The sequence below is a fragment of the Phyllostomus discolor genome, chromosome 4 (genome assembly GCF_004126475.2).
Source record: "Phyllostomus discolor isolate MPI-MPIP mPhyDis1 chromosome 4, mPhyDis1.pri.v3, whole genome shotgun sequence".
Classification (NCBI taxonomy): Eukaryota; Metazoa; Chordata; class Mammalia; order Chiroptera; family Phyllostomidae; genus Phyllostomus; species Phyllostomus discolor.
The window spans coordinates 57,196,335-57,217,377 of NC_040906.2; the positions used below are offsets into that span (position 1 = coordinate 57,196,335).

Here is a 21,043-nt window from a genome sequence, read left to right on the forward strand (position 1 = left end):
ATAAATAGTGCCAGTTTTGCTTGCCAAATTTTGTATTTAAATTTTTTATGATTGCTTTATGGCTTTTAAAAGACAATTGACTAATATGTTCTAATAATACATATATTGAAAGGCAAGAAAATGTTCAGTAACTAACTTAATGTCAAGTAGTTAAAATAAATGTCACTTTCTAATTTCTTCCAAAAGTTGTGGTCATTATTCTATGACCAAGTTTATAATCTATGATAAGATCACTAAGGCATTAGATAGTGAAAAATATTTTTCATGTATTTAAGGAAATATTTGTCATAAAAATGGAAATAAAACTCTCTATTGTAACTTTTACCCCTTGGTTGAAGTGGCAAATTTTGTTCTTCAGAAAAGAAAGGACCATTTAGCACTGTTATACGGCCTGATTATTTGATTTTGGACAATTTTAGTCATATCTTCCCTTAACTATTCATTTCTCCTTGCCTCCCTCTTTCCCTTCCCCTCCTTCCTCCTACCCCCACTTTAAGTTTGACTGTGATTTAAAAATGTTATTCCCAACTCATTAGCAGTAAATCTAATTGAATATTTCTCAGATAATTATTAAGCCTTTAAAAAAAGTTATGTATCAAATTGCTGGAATTTGAAAGAATAAAATCTGTTGGAATTAAACTTATCTCAGAATTCTACCTTAATTTGTTGTGAATTTCTTAGAGCCTGCATCCCTCAGCATAATCCACGCTCTGACTTCCTCCATCACGCTGTCCAGTGAGCCTTACTGGGAGAGTAAGTCAGCACTGTCTGGGGAATGGTACAATGGAAGCTGGGTACACAGCCTCCCCCTGACATCAGTCACCCCCCTGTCCCTTGCTTTTTCCTGCTGTCCTGGGCCAAGTGAACTCAGTTTTTCCACATTAGGAGCATCCTCTGCTGCAAATTTCATTGCTGGCAGGTGTATGCATGTGTTTGCATGTATGAATCGTTATGCTTAGCCTTTAATACAGAGGTGCATATTTGATCTGTGGGCCTTATGTTGGAGTATTCCTATTTAACGCTATTGTATGATACCTTATGGATTTATGATGAATGCTTCCCGGGTGCCAGGTACTATGCCAAATGCTGTGACGTCTACAAATGTGCAAGTTTGTAGTTGTTGTTTTTATCTTGTTTTGCAGATTTTTAACTTTAATTTCCCCACAGATACATTTTTTGTTTTGTTATTAGCATTTATTGATGAATGTTAATCTGCTGTGTAGATCATTGAGATTTGAGTGTAAATGACAAATATAAAAGATGATATTTTACATCTTTTTGTTTAGCAAATTTGTTATTTAGTTGCTAAACTGTGTTTTTCTAGATACTAAGCTAAAATACACTTTTACATTTACTTCTCATGTAACTATAAAGAATCAGAAAAATACATTATTACTTTCTTTTTTTTTTCTTTTGAATGCTCAAGAAATAAAACATTCAAATGACTAGCTGTGTCTCTGGGACTTTGTACTATAACCCCATCTCCCATCAGCCTTTGGCGCTTATCATTCTGCTAGAAAGAGGCAGCATGTTCACAGATAATGGAAATAAATGTGCTATTCAGTGTGCAGTTATCTTCTGTCATGGATATTTTCACTTTAAAGTAGGATGGAGGCAGGAGCAAACACAACTGTCACTGTCTGGATATCAGTAAGGGCATTCTATTAAAAATGTTGGCTAACATATGTAAAACAGACTTTCTGGGTGTACAGTTCCAGCAGTTTTGCCCCTTGCACAGGTTATGAAAACTGCACCACAATCAAGATATAGAGCAGTTAGCTTCATTCCTCCAAAAAGATGCCTTTTGCTATTTCATGATAGTTACTCCCTCCCTCATCACTAACACCTTGTGACTACTGATCTATTCTCTGTCACTATAGTTTGGCTTTTTGAGAATGTCATAAAAATGGAAGCATTCTCTTGAGACCACCTGCTTTCACTTATCATAATGCCTTTGAGCTTCAGCCAACTTTGATACATACTAGTAGTTCCTTTTTATTGATTAGTGTAGTCCACAGTGTGGATGTACTATAGTTTGTTCACTCACTGAATGCTATTTGGCTTGTTTTCCATTTTGAGTCATTATGAATGAAACATTCACATACAGGTTTTTGTGTAAACATGAAGCTTTCATTTCTCTTGTGTGTAGGAAAGTGATTGCTGAGTCATATGGTAAGTATATGTTTAATGTTATAAGAAGTTTCCAAATAATTTTCCAGAGTGGCTGTACCATTTCCCATCCCACCAGTGCCTGGGGGTTTTGTTTGCTCTTCATTCTCACCTCCACTTAGTATTGTCCATATTTATTTTAGCCATTCTAGTAGGCATCTAGTGATATCTCATTTTGTTTTTAATCTACATTTTTCTTATGTTGCTGGATGTTAAGGAGCTTATCATGTAATTTGCCATGTGTAGGTCCTGACTAGTGACCTGTCTAAGTCCTTTGCTGATATTTAAATTCGATTGTTTGTTTTCTTGTTGAGTATTCATAGTTATTGATATATTCTATGTATAAATTCTTTGTCTGATGTAATTTGCAGATATTTTCTCCCAGAGTGTGACTTATCTTTTTATTCTCTTAACTGTATTTTATAGAGTAAAAGTTTTTAATTTTAATAAGCTGTAATTTAGAAAGTTTTTCTTTTATGGATTGTTCTTTGGTATCTCATCAAAGATGTCATTATCTAACCCCAGATCATGAAGATATTATCCAATGGGTTTTTTAAAAAAGGTTTTAAGCTTTTCATTTGTATTTAGTTCTATTACTAATTTTGATTTGATTTTTGTTAAAGGTATAAAGTTTAGGTCTAGGTTTCTTTTCTTTTTCTTTTTCTCTTTTCAGCATATAGATATTCAACTATTGTAACATCATTTGTTGAAAAGACTATCATTTCTCTGTTCATTTTGAGCCTTTGTTAAAAAATAAGTTTTTTATATCTGTGCAGCTGTATTTCTGGACTCTCTGTGTTCCATTGATCTGAATATCTATCCATTCGTCAATGCCACACTATCTTCATTACTGTAGCTTTGTAGTAAGTCCTGAAATCAAAGAGCAGTTCTCCAGCTTGTTCTTGCTCAAAATTGTTTTCTATTCTCATTCCCTTGCCTTATTATATATTTTAGAATCAGTCTGTCAATATCTACAAAATCCCACTGGGTTTTGACTGGAATTTTGTTAAGTGTATAGATCAATTTGAGAATTGACCTCTTTACTGTGTTAAGTCCTTTAATCCAAGAACATTGTGTAAGCCTCTCTATTTAGTTCGATCTACTTTCATTTCTTTTCTGTGTCATGTAGGTTCTAGAATACAAATCCTACATACATTTTGTATTTTTAGTTCATTTTTGTGTTATTTTGAAACTGTTCATTACTATATATAACAATACTCTTGGTTTTTGCAAAAGGAAATACAAAAAGGCATTTTCTTCTTTCTGTGGACTAAGAGACTCCTTCCTGCTCCTTGACCCTTAGCTGCAGGGCTTCTCCTTCTTACACTCTCTCTTACATCCACTGTCTGCTTCCAGGTTTTGGGCTGCCTTCAGTTCTGGCTGTATAGTGGAGGGGAAAATGGCATTTTGAATTCTGGTCTTCTCCAATCCACCTGCTCCAATTTAATTTGAGTCCTCAAATTGTTGCTTCAACAATTCTGAGTTTTATAGCTGTAGTCTATTGGAGAGACAGAGTAGAGTGTGTTTACCTCATCTTTCCTAAAACTACACCCAATACCAATGTGTTTGCAGTGACCAAAATTAACTCTTTTAAATCACATCCCAAGTTCTATTTGCTATTAGTAGGCAAGCCACCTATGTGTTGAGATCTCATAGCGTTTTTCCCTGGTCTGCTGTCAGGAAAATTGTATTGTAACTCTTTTCCCAACTCTGAGTACTGGGTTCTTATTTATAATCTTAAAACATTTATTAGGGGAAAATATAACATTTTGGACCTTGAGTTATTGTAATTGAATGTTTGATGTCTGAGGAACATATTTGTGACAGTTTTCCTTAAAGAAAAATTATGATTGTATCTAAAATTATGTTTGAACGAAGACCACTTTTGCTGGCAGCCTTGACAAGCTAGAGAAGATTGAAGGATCCATATTTTAAAAACAAATGTTTATGTAAAATAAATTGTGTGAAATTTGATGTTACACACTTAAAATTTTTATATAAATGATGAGAGGTGGAGGCAGATATTTAACAAATAATAAACTTTCTCAATTTGGATAGGAGTCTCAGATTTTATCTTTTATTCACTACTTTAAAAACTGCTGATTTATCCAGTCAGAAATTCTGCAGTGAGAGCATTAACATTTCTTTTTGTGTTGAAATTAGGGTAAATACACTTTCTTTTAAATGTGTTGGTCACTTTTGCACTTAAACTTCATTTTAGGTGTGCCAAGCACAAGCCAATATAACCAACCACAGATTTCTGATTTCATTTCCAGTAATAACTGTTCTTTTAAGTATAAATTTTAATTAATTCTGCAATCCAGTATAATAAGATAGAGGTATACTTATATAGTTTTTAGTTTTATTCTGGTGTCCCCTGAAACTGAATATATTTGGTAGCATTTGTATCTGTTGTAACATGTTCTTGCATAGGGAAAATATAAATGAATTAGTTCTGGGCTAGGGGGAAAAGTTCTCACCTGCTTCAAGAGTGTTCTAGGTTCCCTCTTGTTTTTCTTGGAAGGGAAACGTGCCATAGTCCAAAAAACATATGTAATCAGATCTTCTTGAAAAGACTAGTTGAGAAAATATCTCAGTTATGCCAAATTTTGATGAAGGCTAGAAGTCTGAAGGGAGGACTGGGTTCATGGTCATGGTGAAACCAAAGGCTTTGGAATCTGCAAGATCTGGGTTTGAATCTAAGTTTTGTCTCTAAAATGGTGAATATGTTGCTTACTGACTGAGTTTCTTCTCTTAGATAAAAGTAATTTACCTACTTAATTTATAGACCTGTTCAACGAATTCTAAGAACATTTGTAAAGGAACCCCAAACTGTGCCTGCCATGAGGTGGTATACTCATTAGGAAATAGTGCCTGTATTGTACAATTGCTACAGCAAAACAGTACGTTGTTTAGAATTTATGAGCTCTGTGAAAGATGACTTGCTAATGTTCAACCTTGATAGATAGCAAGGATACTGATTAGCTAATTCAACAGGGTACCCAGTATTTGGCCGGAGCACCCTGGTTTGCGGTTTGCTTACAATCCTTGAGGCTGAGACAGAGTAGTAACAGGTTTAGAGTAAGGTTTGGGTGGGACAGTAGCCTTGCATCTGTGGGTTATCAGGCTATTTGCTTATTATCATGTTTTTAATTTTTTTCAATTACATTTTACATTCAATATTGTTTGGTATTATTTTCAGGTATACAGCATACTGTTTAGATAATCAGGTACTTCATGAAGTATTCAAGCTTTTCTCCCTTTAACTTTTTTGTGAATAGAGAAATGCCACCTCACAAACACAAATGTTCTTATGTCATCTGTAGCACATTATGGAGTGATTAGACACCTACAGAGGATTAAATTAGACACTTTAGCCTTTAAGGTGAGTTTTGAAGGTATTAGACAGCATGTGCCTGAGAAAACTGACCATCTTATTTGGTATCTCTAGCTGTATACAGGGTCCAGTGAGGGGTTAGAAACCAGACTGTTGGTTAAATGGGAAATTTAGTATAAGAAATTATTAACAATGATACAAGAGTAACTGTAATATATAAGGAAATAATACATGACTCCGTATTGCTGAGGGAGAGTCACCAAGGAAGGACAAACTGGCTAAGGGTTCAGACCTGTGTGGAGAAGGTGAAGTTCAGCCCCTGAAGCAGGAAGCTTGCTGGTTTTGACAGACTGGAGCTGGTCTGGAGTTGCTGAGCGAAGAGTCCACCCTCTGTGGTCCAGGTGGGGAGCAGACATGGACGGACGCACAGTAGGAGTCTGAGTGTTGGAGGTGGCGGGAATTCTTCCAAATGAATGTGATGGCAGGGATGGGAAGGGTGGCATGGTAAGTGGTTGATGGGTTGCAGAAGCAGCTGCTGCTTGGAGTGTGACCCTCTGGGTCACAGGTGATTGTGTGTAGGCTGAGACGGGCCCTGCTGAGAGAGTATACACACCAGCAGGGGCGAGACGTCTTCAGAGCCTTCAGTCAGTGTGGGAACTCTGGTTTCTATGTGAAGAGGACTTTGGAAAGGTTATTTCTGGGAGGAGGCTGCAAGATCATAGGGGGATGGTGTTCTGTGCTCATGTCTTCACCACCACCCACCCACGCCCCAGCCCAGGTCTGACATTCCAGGAAGCCCCTTCCACTGCAGTGTCCCTCTAGTGCCCTCTGTAGAAAAGCTTAGCATCATGTGTACTTTAAACAGGAGCTGCATAAGGGAATTCCATTGTTTATTGGAGGGCCTGCCTTGAAGGGTCCACTTGGAACTGAGAGGCAGTAAATTGATAATTCACACAGCATCTTTCATTTTTGAAAAGAGATGTTATGTCAGTTTATTAAATCTGTAAACTATGTGAAATGGAAACTTGGCACTCATTTTGCCTTGCGTACAACTTCCTGTCTTCTGCAAGAAAGATTGATTTGTAAAACAAAAGAGAACTTAAATCATACCAGTGGTGCATGGAACACCCATTGCGCTTTGATGACAGCATCTTTGAAATCTGCTGGAAGCTGTTTAGGTTTGCAGCAGCAGATCTCAGGGTATTTTATTGTCATCTTGGTGGCAACAGGTGTTTGGGATTGTCGTTTAGGGGAAGAAGCTGCAGGTCCCTCCTTTCCTCTCTATTACCCTTTATCCCCCCCCCCCCCCAATCTTCCTCATTGCCTGGCAGATTTCAGCCTGCAGGTACCCAACATAGCCTAGTTTAGGAATGTCTGCACATGAAAGGGCTTTCAGTTACTATTGACATTTACCTGTAACTGGTATTGATAAGAATCCCAAAGGTAATGCCTTTTTTACTTGTAGCCTTGTGAATAGCATTGAGTTTTAGAAGCTTTATGTGAAATGATGTCAGTTAATTTTTTTCACATTAGACAATGTTATTACTATATCACTTCCCCTTCTTTTTGGAAGACCAGCAAGTTCTATCTGTCATTATGCACCATAAAATTTTATAAGAAGTTGGTGGCCTGTACAGAAATCTAACCTATTTTTAAGGTTTTTATTAATTATAATTAATTTATATTAATATTACTTATTATAAATAGCACATACCCACTGCAAAATGTTAAAAGATATTAATGTTAAAAAATAAAGCAATATATTCTTATCTAGACATTATCCTATTTATAATTCAGTGTATAGAATTCTAGCTTCATTTATTTCCACATATGTTTGTTTTTACCAAAATGAAATGCTGTTTTAGCCATATTGGTTTATCAGCTGCTTTTTCTGCTGATTCTCTTCACCTTTCCATGTCAATACATTTTTATTTTATGTAGTACCCAGTTCATTCTCACATTGGCTCAATTGCCTCCAAAACATTTACAGGTATTAAAGTAGTTTATCCTACTTTAGATATTACGAGCTAACCTGGGACTTGGCTCTACATTGGGTTATGATCTGGAAACTTCTTCCTCCAGTGACAGTGACTTTTTAAAGAGACAGAGCCAATTGCCCTATAAAATATTGGACTTTCTAGAGTTTTTTATTGCTTCCTTTTGGTGTTGTTAGCTTGTTCTTAAATCCCTGTATATGGAAAAGTTATAGTTAGGCAACATGGATTCAAGTTCAATGGTTTTTGACTAGGTTGCATTTTAGGTGGTGCCATGTGTCTCAGGTGTGTCTCACAGCGTGTCCTGTCAGGAAGCAGGGTATCCAGGGACCACCGCTCACGTGGCCCGCTCTGTAGACCACTGTGCCAGCGGTTCCTCCGGAGGCTGCCAAGCCTGCGTGTCTTATATCAGGTGTTCTACTTATTCCTGATTAAAAAAATAAAAATTAAAAAAAAGCCTTTATACATTTCCTATAAAGTTGTTTGAGCATCTCTTGGGTGAAACTTTGAAATGATTTTTGAGGAAAATATACATTTTAAGGTTGTCAGTACACAATTTGCTCATCAGAGCTTTCTGAAAGATTAAGGATGCATTATTTTAGACTTATGTAGAGATCTTTGACCTCAAGAAAATAATAAAGTATCTTAAATATTTTAGATGTACGTTCCATATGATTATATTTACAGAAGCATAGTATGGCAATTTAAACCCTGCAAGAGGTGTGAGGAAGACATTGCATACAATCCTGGAGAGACTCAATTTAACTGGGATGGTTATTGATCAGTCTATCTACTAGATGGGCAAGAAAGGTTTAGAAGATATTAACAATGATAAACTTAATAAAACATAAGTAAAAATTAGTAGTAGTGATTCCATAAAAAATAAGCACCATTTAATTATTTTTTTAACCTTGAGGAAATTGTCTATTTTTATCAAAAGTAAGTTATCATGTTCCCATTGCAGTTTCTTTTCTATGTTTCTCTCATATATATATATATGTACTTGTTATCATACTTGTATATGATAACATTCCTCTTCTGTTGAAGAATTTTCAGTTTCTATCTTTTTAGCTGCGTGAGTGCTTCAAAATTCAGTATTGCTTTTTAAAAAATTTTTTAAAAGCCTTCCCTTTAGAATGTTATAAAGGAGTAACTTTGAAAGAAACATCTAGGGTAGTTTCCCTTTCAAAATAAACATATTTGATTACTTGATATGTGGAAGCAACTTTTCCCTAGAGATGAAGATGAGAAGAGTCCTAGAAGGAAGTGGGGTGAGTGAAGACTGGTAACTGTGATAAGTATTTCTCACAATTCACTTTTGTTTGTGTTGGCTTTTGCAGTTGGCATTGATTTAGAAGGCTTAAAAATTCATATTCATTGCTTTTCTTAACAATACTAGGTCTTAAACACTAGGACTTGTTGGGTGGGGAAAGGATTTGTGAGTTTGACAATGTCTTTTGCTCCCTTTTTTTTTTTTTTTTTTTTTTTTTTTGATAGTTCGTGTTGACTTAATAAGAAAGCACAGAACTGCCAAGGGTAGGGGCTGGGGGTGTCTGTGTCTTTCAACATCAGCCTTTGTGTGGGGAATGAAATTGCCTTATGGTTCCTGGGGAGTTCAAGTACCTGGGCTGTATGCATACTAAGCCCTGGTTAGTCTTGCTCTCCTTCCTTCTGCTGTCACTGCATTATTTTTAGAAGCATGCACCTGACTGAACAGTGGAATTTGCCAAATGATATGAAATTTGCTGGGCCATTATTATGTTTAGTAAAGAGTCACTGAAATGTCAGGATTTTAAATATGGCATTGTGTAATTATTCATAATATTTGGTGTTTTCTCTCACCTGATTTTTATTTTCCCTACTTGCCTCATTCCAACCCCTCCCCCAAATCACCTGAAATGAACTTTTATTTGTATACTTCTGAAACTTCTTACCAGGACCACCCCCAGGTATAAGATGTCTCTCACATTCAAAGACATTCTTTTTACTCTTCCTAGGTAGCATTTAGACAAGTTCAGTGTACTTTGATCTTACATCTGTGGAATGATTTACGGTATGCATAATTTAAGCCTTACAATAACCCTGTAAGAATAGGTAGTGCTATCACCAGGATACAGAGGAGAAGGCTGTGGCTCAGCTTCCACCCTTTCAGTTTTGAGGTTTGGATTTTTCCTTCCGAAGAGATTGCCTTAAAGGCAGGCAATTTTTTTTTTTTCTTAACACAGAGGGCTCTACTGTTCCTTCCCTCAGATTCATTCTCCCTCTTGTAAGTATGAATGCCCTTGTGCTTGTAAATAGACAACCATATCATTTGTGGACAGGGGTCCTAATTATGATTAATAGTTAGGTAACTTACTTAAAGGCTATTTTAGTCATCTGGCAAAACTTTTCACAATGTGAAAAGACACACAACACACACAAACACAAATCTCAAATCTGTAATCGAAAATTGCTTTTCTAATAAATGACCCCAGTGATTATCATATTTCATGCTTGGTTTTGAATTGTTGAATGGTTCCTCATAAAAATATCTTTCTTATTCTTTTACATTATTCTTTTACAATAGAATGATTTTTTGTGTGTATTTTATTTCTTGTTTCTTGAAGACCCATTAATGTTGGGAAGGCATTTCATGTAGAACTTAATATAGAAACTATAAAAACAAAAGTCTCTCAAAGTATGTTTCCAGGTCACTGTGATTTTAGTCCTAAGAATCTATGCAAGAACATACCATTTTTTCAGACTATTAAGATGCACTTTGTTTTTCTTTTTCTTCCCCTCCCCCCAAATTTGGAATGAATAATGGTTGTTAATGCTGCTGTTGAGTTCTGTTTACATTTACATTGGTATAATATTATGTTATTTATGTTACTAAATATTTTACCACATTTTTTGCTTCAATTTTTTTTTTTTTTTTGCCATTTTCCTCCTTTAAAACCTAGGTGGTCTTATGGTCTGAAAAATATGGTAGATACCTTCTACCACAATACAATCTCATTTATTTTTCCTCTAGTATTTTCTATCAAAATAAAATGTATGTCAAAATTACATGTGAAAGTATTGTACTTAAAATTAGATTTTGTTAAGTAAAATATATCACATTTGTAAAAGGGTCAATTGTGGTATTACTGGAAATCTCAGATGGTATGATGTCCCCTTTTTGAAATTTATTTTTTAAAGAAAAGACTGAAACTTTCTTTAAAAGGTTTTATAATTCATTGTCATATAGCAGAGTTTGGTCCAGCTGAAAAAAAGAATGTTCCATGTATTTCTACAATGTAAATAGTGTGTAAATCACCGCAGAAGGAATAAATTGTGTTTCAGAGGTCTGAATCACATTCTACTGAGGGGGTGGGTTTGGCCCATAAGGGTAAATTTAAGAGTTTCTGCCTGTTTCTGTGGAATTATTATTGCAGTATTGAATATTGGAAGTAAGAAGCAGAAGTTTTTTTCCAGGCTAAGTAGTGACCCCGATTGGAAATTTAGTGAAGTTTCATAGTAAGAATGTTTATGTGTGGAAACTGTAGGGTGTATCCTGCGATGGAATGTCTGCTCCAACTAGAAATTCCAGGGTGTAGTAGGACTAGAAAGGAATTAACTCTGGGGTGAAGCAGCAGAGGTCTCTTAGTCTGCCTAAATTTTTTTTAAGATTTTATTTATTTATTTTTAGAAAAAGGGGAAGGGAGGGAGAAAGAGAGGGGGAAAAACATCAATGTTTGAGAGATACATTGATCGGTTGCCTCTTGTACACCCCCAACTGGGGACCTGGCTTGCAACCCAGGCATTGCCCTGACTGGGAATCAAACTGGCAACCTTTCAGTTCACAGGCCGGCACTCAATCCACTGAGCCTCACCAGCCAGAGCCTAAATTTTTATTTTTAAGGCAGTATTTTCTGATGGGCAAGATCTCCCCAGAATGTATATGCTCAAACAGGTTCTCCATACAAAGCATCAGTAAAAAATTGATGTTTCAAAAATTTAAATATTTCTAGAAGTATTTAGAGCCAAAAATTTTGAAGTGACTTGAATGGGATCTTTTTTTCACTATGATATCTAATGGTTATTAAGGTGCTTTACTTACGTAATTTTAATAAAAACACTATGTGATTGATACTGCTCAATTTGAAAGTTGATGAAATTGAGGCTTACAGAGGCTAAATAATTTGCCTAAGGTCATGTAGTGAGTAATGGAATTAGAATTTGACCTTAGGCCTTTGAGCATAGGTTAAATATTTTTTTAAATCTTGCTCCTATTGTGAAAAGCTAACCATTTCCAAATCTGAGATAACTGAGATCCTGACTCTGTTCTTTCAGGAGCCAGTGGAAATTGGCTTTGAAAGTATATTTACTGCTTACTTAAAATATCATCTGTGATGTATCCATCAAAGGAGTATTTGGATTAAGAACAGAATAATTGAGCACATATCTGAGCCTTTCTGATAGTTTAATATAAATGCATACTCCCAGTTTTAAGTTGCAGAACATAAAAGAAAAATGAGCTGTTTTGAACAGAAGAAAATCTAATACAGGGAATGATGATGATGAGAGTGTTGGCAGTTTGGAGCGTCAGAGCCCCGGCCAGGCCTTCAGGGGCACAGTGCCCCTTCCCTGGCCTGCCTGGCGCACAGCTGCCTCTGCTGTCATCAGGAAGGTGGGGCACAGCTGTGATCCAGGAATCACGAAGACATCTCCTCAGATGGTGGCTCTGATGCTACCCTGTGAACGTTGGATTCATTCCAGGAGAAAAATGATTGTCCCATGCTTTGTTAAAACCCATGAAATTAGTGACTGGACAATGGAGTGCTGCTGTAATAAAACCCAATCATGACACTGCCTACTTCACTTGTTCCTTCCTAATCTTATGACTGTTTATGTACATAGCAGACCCCTAGTTGAAAGGAAATCTGCCATAAGAAGTATTTAGGGCTTAGCCTCTGTTATACAGGGAGACACACAAGAAGGAAGTTGATATGGAGATTGAGTACTGGTCCACTATATCCACCTTACCAAACTGAACTAACAAGCAAAACAGAGACAGACTCATAGATGGAGAACAGATGACAGCTTAGTGGGAGAGGGTGGGGGTGGTAGTTGGTGGGTGGAGGGATTGAGCAAAAAGGAAAAAGGAATCGTGGACATGGATAATAGTGTGATTGCTGGGGGGAGGGTGGTGTAAGGGAACTAAATGGTAATGGAAAAAATATAATAAAGATTATATATTAAAAAAAGAGAGAAAGAAAAAATCAGAGCAATGGATGAGACCTTACTGTGTTTCCATGGCCACATTTCCTGGCCTTCGTCACCCCTAGTACTCATTAAAATCCCGCCTTTGGCCTTTCTGGCCATGTATCCTGTGGAAGATTCATTAGATTTTTTTCCCCCAGTGTTTTGAGTAGGTAGATTTATGGGTGATAAGATTTTTTTAAAAAAATCTATGCTATTAGAGGCTTTCTCTGTGAATAAATACTTTAAAAAATACATATTTGAGTAATATATGTAGTTACACTTTTTAAATTTTGAAAAATTGGATATTATAACAAGTAAGGCAAAGATACTAGAGCTAAATGCTAGTTCTTAATCCCAGAATACCAGAAAAAAAGTACTTAGCAGATATAAGTCTAGGAGAGTGTCCTAAATCTATTATATCTCTGGGAGTATATTCTGCAGAATACTTTTTAAAGGGTAAGCTGCAGGGAATCAAGTATATGTGTACAAAACAAATTTTTACATATGTATTTATATACTTTTTTCCTGAGTGGTAAGTAATTAAGATACGGATTTTACCAGATATATCTGATGGAAGTGGCTTTTAGATAGTACATTATAAGGCAGTAGTTCAAGTTTTGCGGAAGTGTGGAGAGGAAGTAATTTTTAAGCTAGAATTTTGTGTTTTGGCATTGTTTTTAGGTCAGTTGCCTAAAATTGTCAAAAGTTTAATTGGTTTCTAGAGAGAAGTAGAGTGTCCTCCGAAGCACGTTTCCTCATTGATGGGTTGGTGCTGTGTTACGTAAACCATGTTTTGTTGTCTGGAGTTCCTTGTGCAGTCTTTACACTTTCTTTCTTTACTTATCTTCTTAAAAGCTTTTACATGTAATGAGCAAATATAAGATACCAGTTTATAAGTTAAGGGAAAAAACTGAATAAGCAGGCTCTTTGTTCATGTTTAATTACAGATTATTTGTATTTCATGTTTTTGTCTTAATATTTATATTTTTCCTTAATCTGTACCTTCTCAATGCGTTTATACATTAGAAGAAAAAAAAAACAACTGGTAAGTTAAAAAAAAACTTCCTATTTTGGAAGTATTCACTGTTCTATTATAGGCCCTAGGTGTAAAACATCCATCATCTTAAGGGCAGGAAAATAAGTAGTAATCTTTGCTGAGAAATTATCCAGTTGCACTCAATTATTACTTCTTTTTGAAAATGTTCTATAAAAGGAGTAATTGCAAAGAGAATATCTGCAATTACAATCTAGATTTTAAGAAATAGGCTTGCTGATTATAGGTTGCCAGGTAGATATTTAAGTAGTAATTGAATCAATCTCATATTTTCATCTATTTTGAAATCTGAATAGAAATAATACAATGCTAAAAGAATCAATGGATTAGCTCTGCATTCAGCTGTACTTTCTGAACCTCTGTGACAGACACAACTTCAACTTCACATCTCATTCTGCTTCTCCTTGTTAGTTTTGTTCTTCAAGAACATTGCATGTCCTCATTCTCCTGAGCACAGAAGTAATATTAATATTGGCTTTTCCCTGTACCCCATTTTGCTCCATGGTACTCTATATTTTTGTGAGAGGATATGAACAATCAAGACCTTAGAGACTCATACCATCTGGCCAAATACTCGCTATGATCTCTACAGCTGCCCATCCCCTACCAGGTTTTTCTCAGTCCTCCCTAACCTGTCACCATGATCTCCATCCATTAAGATGAGGTATTTGACTCATCCAGTGTATCTTAATGTTTCAGTCACTTATTTAAAAAGAAATATACCAAAAAAAACCCCCTCTATTGTACTCCTGCAAACTGTCTCCCTTGTTACTGAAATTAGCATACCTCAAATGACACATGCAGAAGTGCCATTCACTCTACATATCTTGCCTTCCTCCTTTTCCTATTAAACCTGTTTTGTTCTTTGTATCTCTTGAATATTTTTAAAGTTTTCTAGTTATCTGGCTTGTCATGGACTTACTTCTCTGTTCTGTCTAACCCCAGGGTCAATCATTTTAACTCTTTTAATAGCTGGCTCAATTTTAAGCTTTCTCATATCCATGTATAAACTTTCGCTCAACATCCTCCTACCATAAAACAAAATCAGCCTAAAGTATAGCATCTCCCATTTCAGTTCTCCAGCTGTTGGATGCTACTGGAGGAGAAGAGTGGGCCTAGATAACCTCCATGGAAACTATTAATATCACCTTTTTCTAGATTTAAAACAAAAAGAAAATGCAGGGTTGGGTTTGAACACAGGCTTTCTGTGCGTGACAGCACAATGGATGCAGAAATTCTAAATGTCACATCTGCAAACCAGTCTTTCTTGGAGAAGTCTCTCTCCCTTGATTGTCAAAGACACCCGTACTTCACTCTGGACCAGCTTTGAGCCAGTCTCCTTAGCAGTTCCTATGATTAAAGTAATTCCAGCCTCTGAGTGGTTTGAACTTGAGTTATTGCCAATCACAGTAGTAAGGTTGTGAGATTTTGCTTATTGTTTTAGGTCATTTAGGGCCCACTCCTATAGTTAGCTTATGGGAATTGATCCCATCTAGTCACCAGGACTGCTAAACTGTACAAGAAGTATGAGATGGATGGTGGGAAGTAACTGACAAGAGTCTGTTACAGTGGCTGACATTTTTATTCAATATAAAGGCCTCACATTTTCAAATTCTGATCATTTATTTCAGGTTTGCTTACAGAAATTTAGAAAACTAATCATAAGAGAAGATAGTCTGTAATTAATAATGGAATAATTTTGAAGGGTGTATTTTCTTTAGAACCCTCATGGGAGTAGAAATGGTATTATTATAATAATTCCAAGTTGGTAGTTTTATGAACCATATAAACTGGAAGATTAAGGATAAAAAATGATTGAGATTGTAGGTGAAAGTGTAGCTCAGGTGGTTCATCAGGTAGTCTATGGCGGATGGCAAGTAAATGAGGCTAGGATATTTATGTGAGGAGTCAGATGCACAGAGAGGGGATGTTATAATCAGAGGATGGGGTGTTAAAGTTTTATCTTTCTGATGTGGTGATGTTTCAGGCAATGACAAGGTACTCTGGTGATGGAAGACAGCTTAAGAGGCCATGAACTAAGTAGGATGATCCACCAATACTGACATTGAAATTTGTAGCAATTAAGGAAGAGTAAGTTTACTAATAGTCAGATGTCAAATTCCTTAGTTTGTAGAAAGTGAATTGGGGTTCACCTACATGGTGAGACCTATGGAGGAAAGGGCATGGTTGTAATGAACTAGGGTAATAAGGTAGTTTGGACGATGCAGAAAGGATTCAGGAAAATGCTCACATTGTTCCCTTTCCTGATGTGCAGAGGCAAAGGGAAAAAGAACAGACTCCATTGCAGATGTTTATGATGGAGATGGCATAATTGAGAAAGACACAATTACAGGGTTGGGCAAAGTAGGTTTACAGTTGTGAGTACATGAAACACTTAGTTTATTCTTTTATTATTGTATTATTTTCCATATGAACAATTGTAAACCTACTTTTTCCCCACCCTGTACATAAGCTTCTTGGGAATTGGAGAGCAGTTCCACAAGTGCAGTAGAAAGGGGTATGAGTAGGGAGTTGGTGAGAAAGAACCAGGGCAAGTGACACTTAAGCTACTCTGGGCAGCGATTATGGCCTGTGGACCTGAGGGAGATGGAGCTGCAAAATACTGTTCATTCAGGCTCTCTCTGATGGAATTTGAGACTTTTTTTTTTTACGTTTTATCACTGGTTATTGCTTGAGTCATTCCTCCTAAATGACTCATTAAACTAAACTGATTGCTATTCTCCAAGCTCCATATGTGCCTGCCTCTGCTCCTACATATGTACATCTAGTGTATACATCTAGTTTCCCAGAAATGCTTCCCTTAGTCCATCTCAACGTCTAATATCCACGTCCCATTAGACCATATTGACCTTCACCTCCTCCAGGATGTTTTTCTTTATACTTCTGCCCAGGTATTCACTCTCTGTTTTATTTGGCATGAATTTTGGGATGCTTTGTGCCCATGTTATTTTGTGTGTGTTTATAGGAGGACAGAATATTTTAGTAGATTTCCTGTACTATCTAGCACGGTGCTTTGTCCTCTGAATGTGTACAATACCTTGTTGAATATGACAGTCAGAGATACTCCAGATGTAATGTAGGAAGCGTTCCATGTGTTTTAATATGCCTGGTTCTTTTAGTTATGCACATGGTCAGCTTTGTTAACCAGAATTATTCTTATACTCAGAAAAATTCTATATTGACCTTAGGATACTATATTCATCTAAAATTAGATTTGTTGTCATTTTTCAATGTCAGTGCTTTATTTCAATCTCTTTATCCATTTAGCTGTCTGTTTTATACCTGTCTGATATAAAAATCCCCACTGCCCTCTTTTTTTAGGAAGGTGTCAGGTTTCCTCTTTTTTTTTTTTTTTTTTAATCAAATAAGGCCTCAGGTATGCCCATGTGTGAGATTCCTGTTTTCTTCCTGGAGAATAAGCTTTAGATGTTATTTTTCCTTTCTTGGGCTCAAACACCATTTAAATCCCCCAGCAAATAGAAAGCATAGTTAAATAATACCTGGGCTTCTGTATAAAGTTTATTTTTGCTGCCATATCAACTATCAGCAGTTACATTATCTCTCACTTTTGGAGCTTCTAGCTCATGAGAAAACGTTTGGTGCAACTTTCCGTATTAACCCCTGCGTGAAGTTGTGGCCCACTCTCTGTTTCCTCATGAAGAGTTTTGTCTGTTGTTCTATTTTGCTTAAAAATAAAACACAACAAACAAAAAAACTCCACTTTTTATATCTTCAACTGTTGCAATTTATTTGTAGGGTTTTTAAAAAGTATTTTTGTGAGTGTCCAAATACCCTTTTGTATCTATTCTTTATAGTCATCCTTTTAAAAAAGTAATTTATTGACTCTTTTAGTACTAAGGGAATTGAAAAATGAAAATGACAAATTTCTTGGCATAAAGAAGTCTACCATATTGGGATGGAAATAGATAAATGCATAAAAGTATTATATAGAGCTTTCGCAGTCCGATTACCTGTGAGGGGCCCTAAGTGTTCAGTGAACATAAGACAAGGAACTAGAATGTTCCAGTGGGAGAAAGAGGAAGATATTAGGGATGTCTTTTTCAAATAATTAACATTAGAACCCGCCTTTTGAGACAAACCATGCTTTGGACTTGGAAATGTTTATCAAGTGATTTCTGCATGCTGTACCTATGATAATAGTCCTCCCTTCTTTGAGGATCTTAAAGTCTTTGAGAATATAAAACATGCATAAAGGAAAACAGCATTTTAGTCAACCCATAAAATTACTATGAATGAAGTTAGAGATAAGTGCTGTGAACACTATGAAATGAGAGAAATCACCACAAGTGGAGGAAAGAAAGGAAGCCTGAGAAGGTAATAGTAGTCTACTTGGACCTGCTGCTTCTTTCTGCACCCTGGTCTTGCTGCCTCTGCCTCATGTCTAGCTTAGCACTTGCAGAGAAAGTGTGACAGTATCCACTCTCATTAGTACTATGTGATGGTTTTAACTTCATTCTTACCTCTCGCTTAAAATATTAAGATGCCTCATGCCATTAACTCTGAATCTCGGATGTGTTCAGAATGTCTGGGACGAAGGAGATTTTTAATGTTTGGTTTTGGCCATCCCAGACCTATGTTCCTGACACTGCTGACTGACGGAATGGCCTTTGTAAGGGCTACATCCTCAACCTGAGATCCATGTATCCTTCCTTTCTGAAGACCTTTGGGAGTTAGGTATTTACTGTTAGATTATTGCTGTAAAAGTCCAAAATCCATGGTCATCATAATCACATACTAAAGGCTTAATCTTTCCTTTACTTAATAAAAGAAACAATGTTAGAAAGCTAGACAATCTACTCAACTATTAATGACATTTTAAACATAACCATTTTGTTTTAAATATATCTTTCCTTTGGAAAGCTGTAAGTTTTTAGGCGATAAAACTGTACTTGCAATGGATTTTTTTTTAGTCCTCACCCAAGGATATGTTCATTGCTTTATGGAGAGAGAGGAAGGAAGAAAGAGAAAGAAAGAAATATCTATGTGAGAGAGAAACATCCATCAGATGCCTCACATACGTGCTCCTACAGGATTCGAACCTGCAACCCAGTATATTCCCTGACTGGGGATCAAACCTGCAACCTTTTGGTGTATGGGTGATGTTCCAACCAACTGAGCCTCTTGGCCAGGGTGCAATGGATTTTTAATATATTTTAAACATGCTAACACTTTAAACTTTTGTTAAATATTATTTAATAATTGATATATTAATAGACATGTTACTTTTATATCCTAATTGTTATTATGAAGTATAAATTTTTCATCAGAAATCTACTATTATATTAACAGCAATCTTAAAATATCCTGTTTTGTTTAAATTGTAGTAAAATACACATAACGAAATTTACCATTTTAACCATTTTAATGTGTATAGTACAGTATCACTTAATACATATACAGTGTTTTGCAATCATCACAATTATTCAGTTCTAGAACATTTTCTTCATTCCATACCCCCCACCCCCACCAAGCTCCTGGCAACCCATTAATCTGCTTTCTGTTTGTTTTTTGAGGTAAATACTTTGATGTCATAATTTGCAAAATAATGGAAATACACTGTTTTGATTTTTATTGTTCAGTTTACATAGTGGTATAATACTTTTCTATTGTATTTTAGACATTTTTTGGTCAGTTGAGTATTTTTTTAAGATACATTAACCAACATAGAGAGTTTATTTAGGGATGAGTAGCTCTACTTTAAAAAATGTGTATAATATTAAAACTTAGTAATTTTATTAATGGAGTAAACAGAACTCACAAAATTAAAAATAAGTAGTAATAATATAATAAAGATCACATATTTTCTTAAGATTTCTTAATACTTAAGCTTTCACAATGCTGTTATAATCACACTGACCACCAAGTTTATTCACACCTTTGTCATCTGTGGAAATCTCAAAGTATTGTCTAAATAAAAAATGTCCTAAACTAGATGGATAAAACATTCATTTTTTTCCACTGGATAATCATCTTTGAGTCTAATAACAACAACAAAAAAACATCATTAAAAACATAATGCGCCCTGGCTGGTGTGGCTCAGTGAATTGAGTGCTGGCCTGGGAACCAAAAAGTTGCTGGCTCAGTTCTCAGTCAGGGCACATTCCTGGGTCTCCAGTTGGGGACATGTGAGAGACAACCAATTGATGTCTCTCTCGCATGGATCAGTTGGTTGTGTCTGCCCATGAAAGGTTACTGGTTCGATTCCTGGTCGGGACACATGCCTGTGTTGGGGTCCAGGTCCCTTGTCAGGGCGCCAGAGGCAACCAATCAATGTTTCTCTCCCTCTCTTTCTCTTTCCCTTTCCCTCTCTCTAAAATAAATAAACAAACAAACATTTAAAAATTTGTTTAGGAAAATATTTTTACATTCTCTCTAAAAAGCAGAAGTGATGTTTGAATACCTTGATGTCTGTTGAAAGTAGGCCTATTTTCTTTTTTTGTTTTTGGTTTTCTTGGTGCGTGTAGTTCCCTCTTTTTCCCTTCCATATGTACTCTGTACTGAAAGTATTGAGTACACAGTACATACAGATAAGCTCTTTCACAGGAAAAGCCTTTGAAACAAAATCAGGCTGGAAGATTTAATTTGGAGCATATTTGGGATTAAATTTGACTTTAAATGTAGTGGATAAGAGTACAGGTCTTGAATCAGCCTGATAGGTTAAAATCCTGCCCCCCATGTATACTATGTCATTGACTGACCCTCCAACTAGTTGTTGTCCTTATGTATCTTGCAAATAAGCAGAGTGTCTGTTTGTGGGTTGTTGTGAGAAAGAATGAAACAGTGCCCAAGCAGCACTTTAAAAAGAGCCTGATCTGAAAAGTGAATGAACCTTAGCTTCTGCTTAGGACCATAATGATGCCAAAGCATTATTTTAACTAAAAATTAAATATTAGGCTAACATTTCTACAAATTGTTGGTAGCAGTTTTATTTTTAGTGACATTTTACAAAATTCATTCTCTCTCCATAAGTATTCATGTAGTTTTTTTTTTGACATTGACCATTATTGTGTTATTTTTGCCATATGGATATCAGGCACCTAAAAAATAAAAGTATTTTTGAATAAAATTGTCTAATAAATCAATGCAAAGAATATAAATATATTCTCTACATGGTATTCATTGTGATCTAAGTATATGGTGTTGAATTTTATTTTTGTGCTTTTGATTTTAAAGTGGTGAAAATCACTTTACTAATTAAAATGCAACATTGTGAAATTCAGA

General features: G+C 35.8%; 1 protein-coding gene and 1 long non-coding RNA gene across 7 annotated transcripts in view; one reads left to right on the top strand and one right to left on the bottom strand.

The window, feature by feature from the left end:
• Positions 1 to 21,043, top strand: part of COBLL1 (cordon-bleu WH2 repeat protein like 1) — a 161,902-nt gene that overhangs the window by 38,524 nt on the left and 102,335 nt on the right. The gene's annotated exons all lie outside the window — the stretch shown is intronic.
• Positions 1,188 to 17,509, bottom strand: LOC118500093. Its single transcript, XR_004902623.1, has 2 exons — positions 15,084 to 17,509; positions 1,188 to 3,450 (listed from the first exon to the last, which is right to left on the bottom strand). It is a non-coding gene; the product is annotated as an uncharacterized LOC118500093 (long non-coding RNA).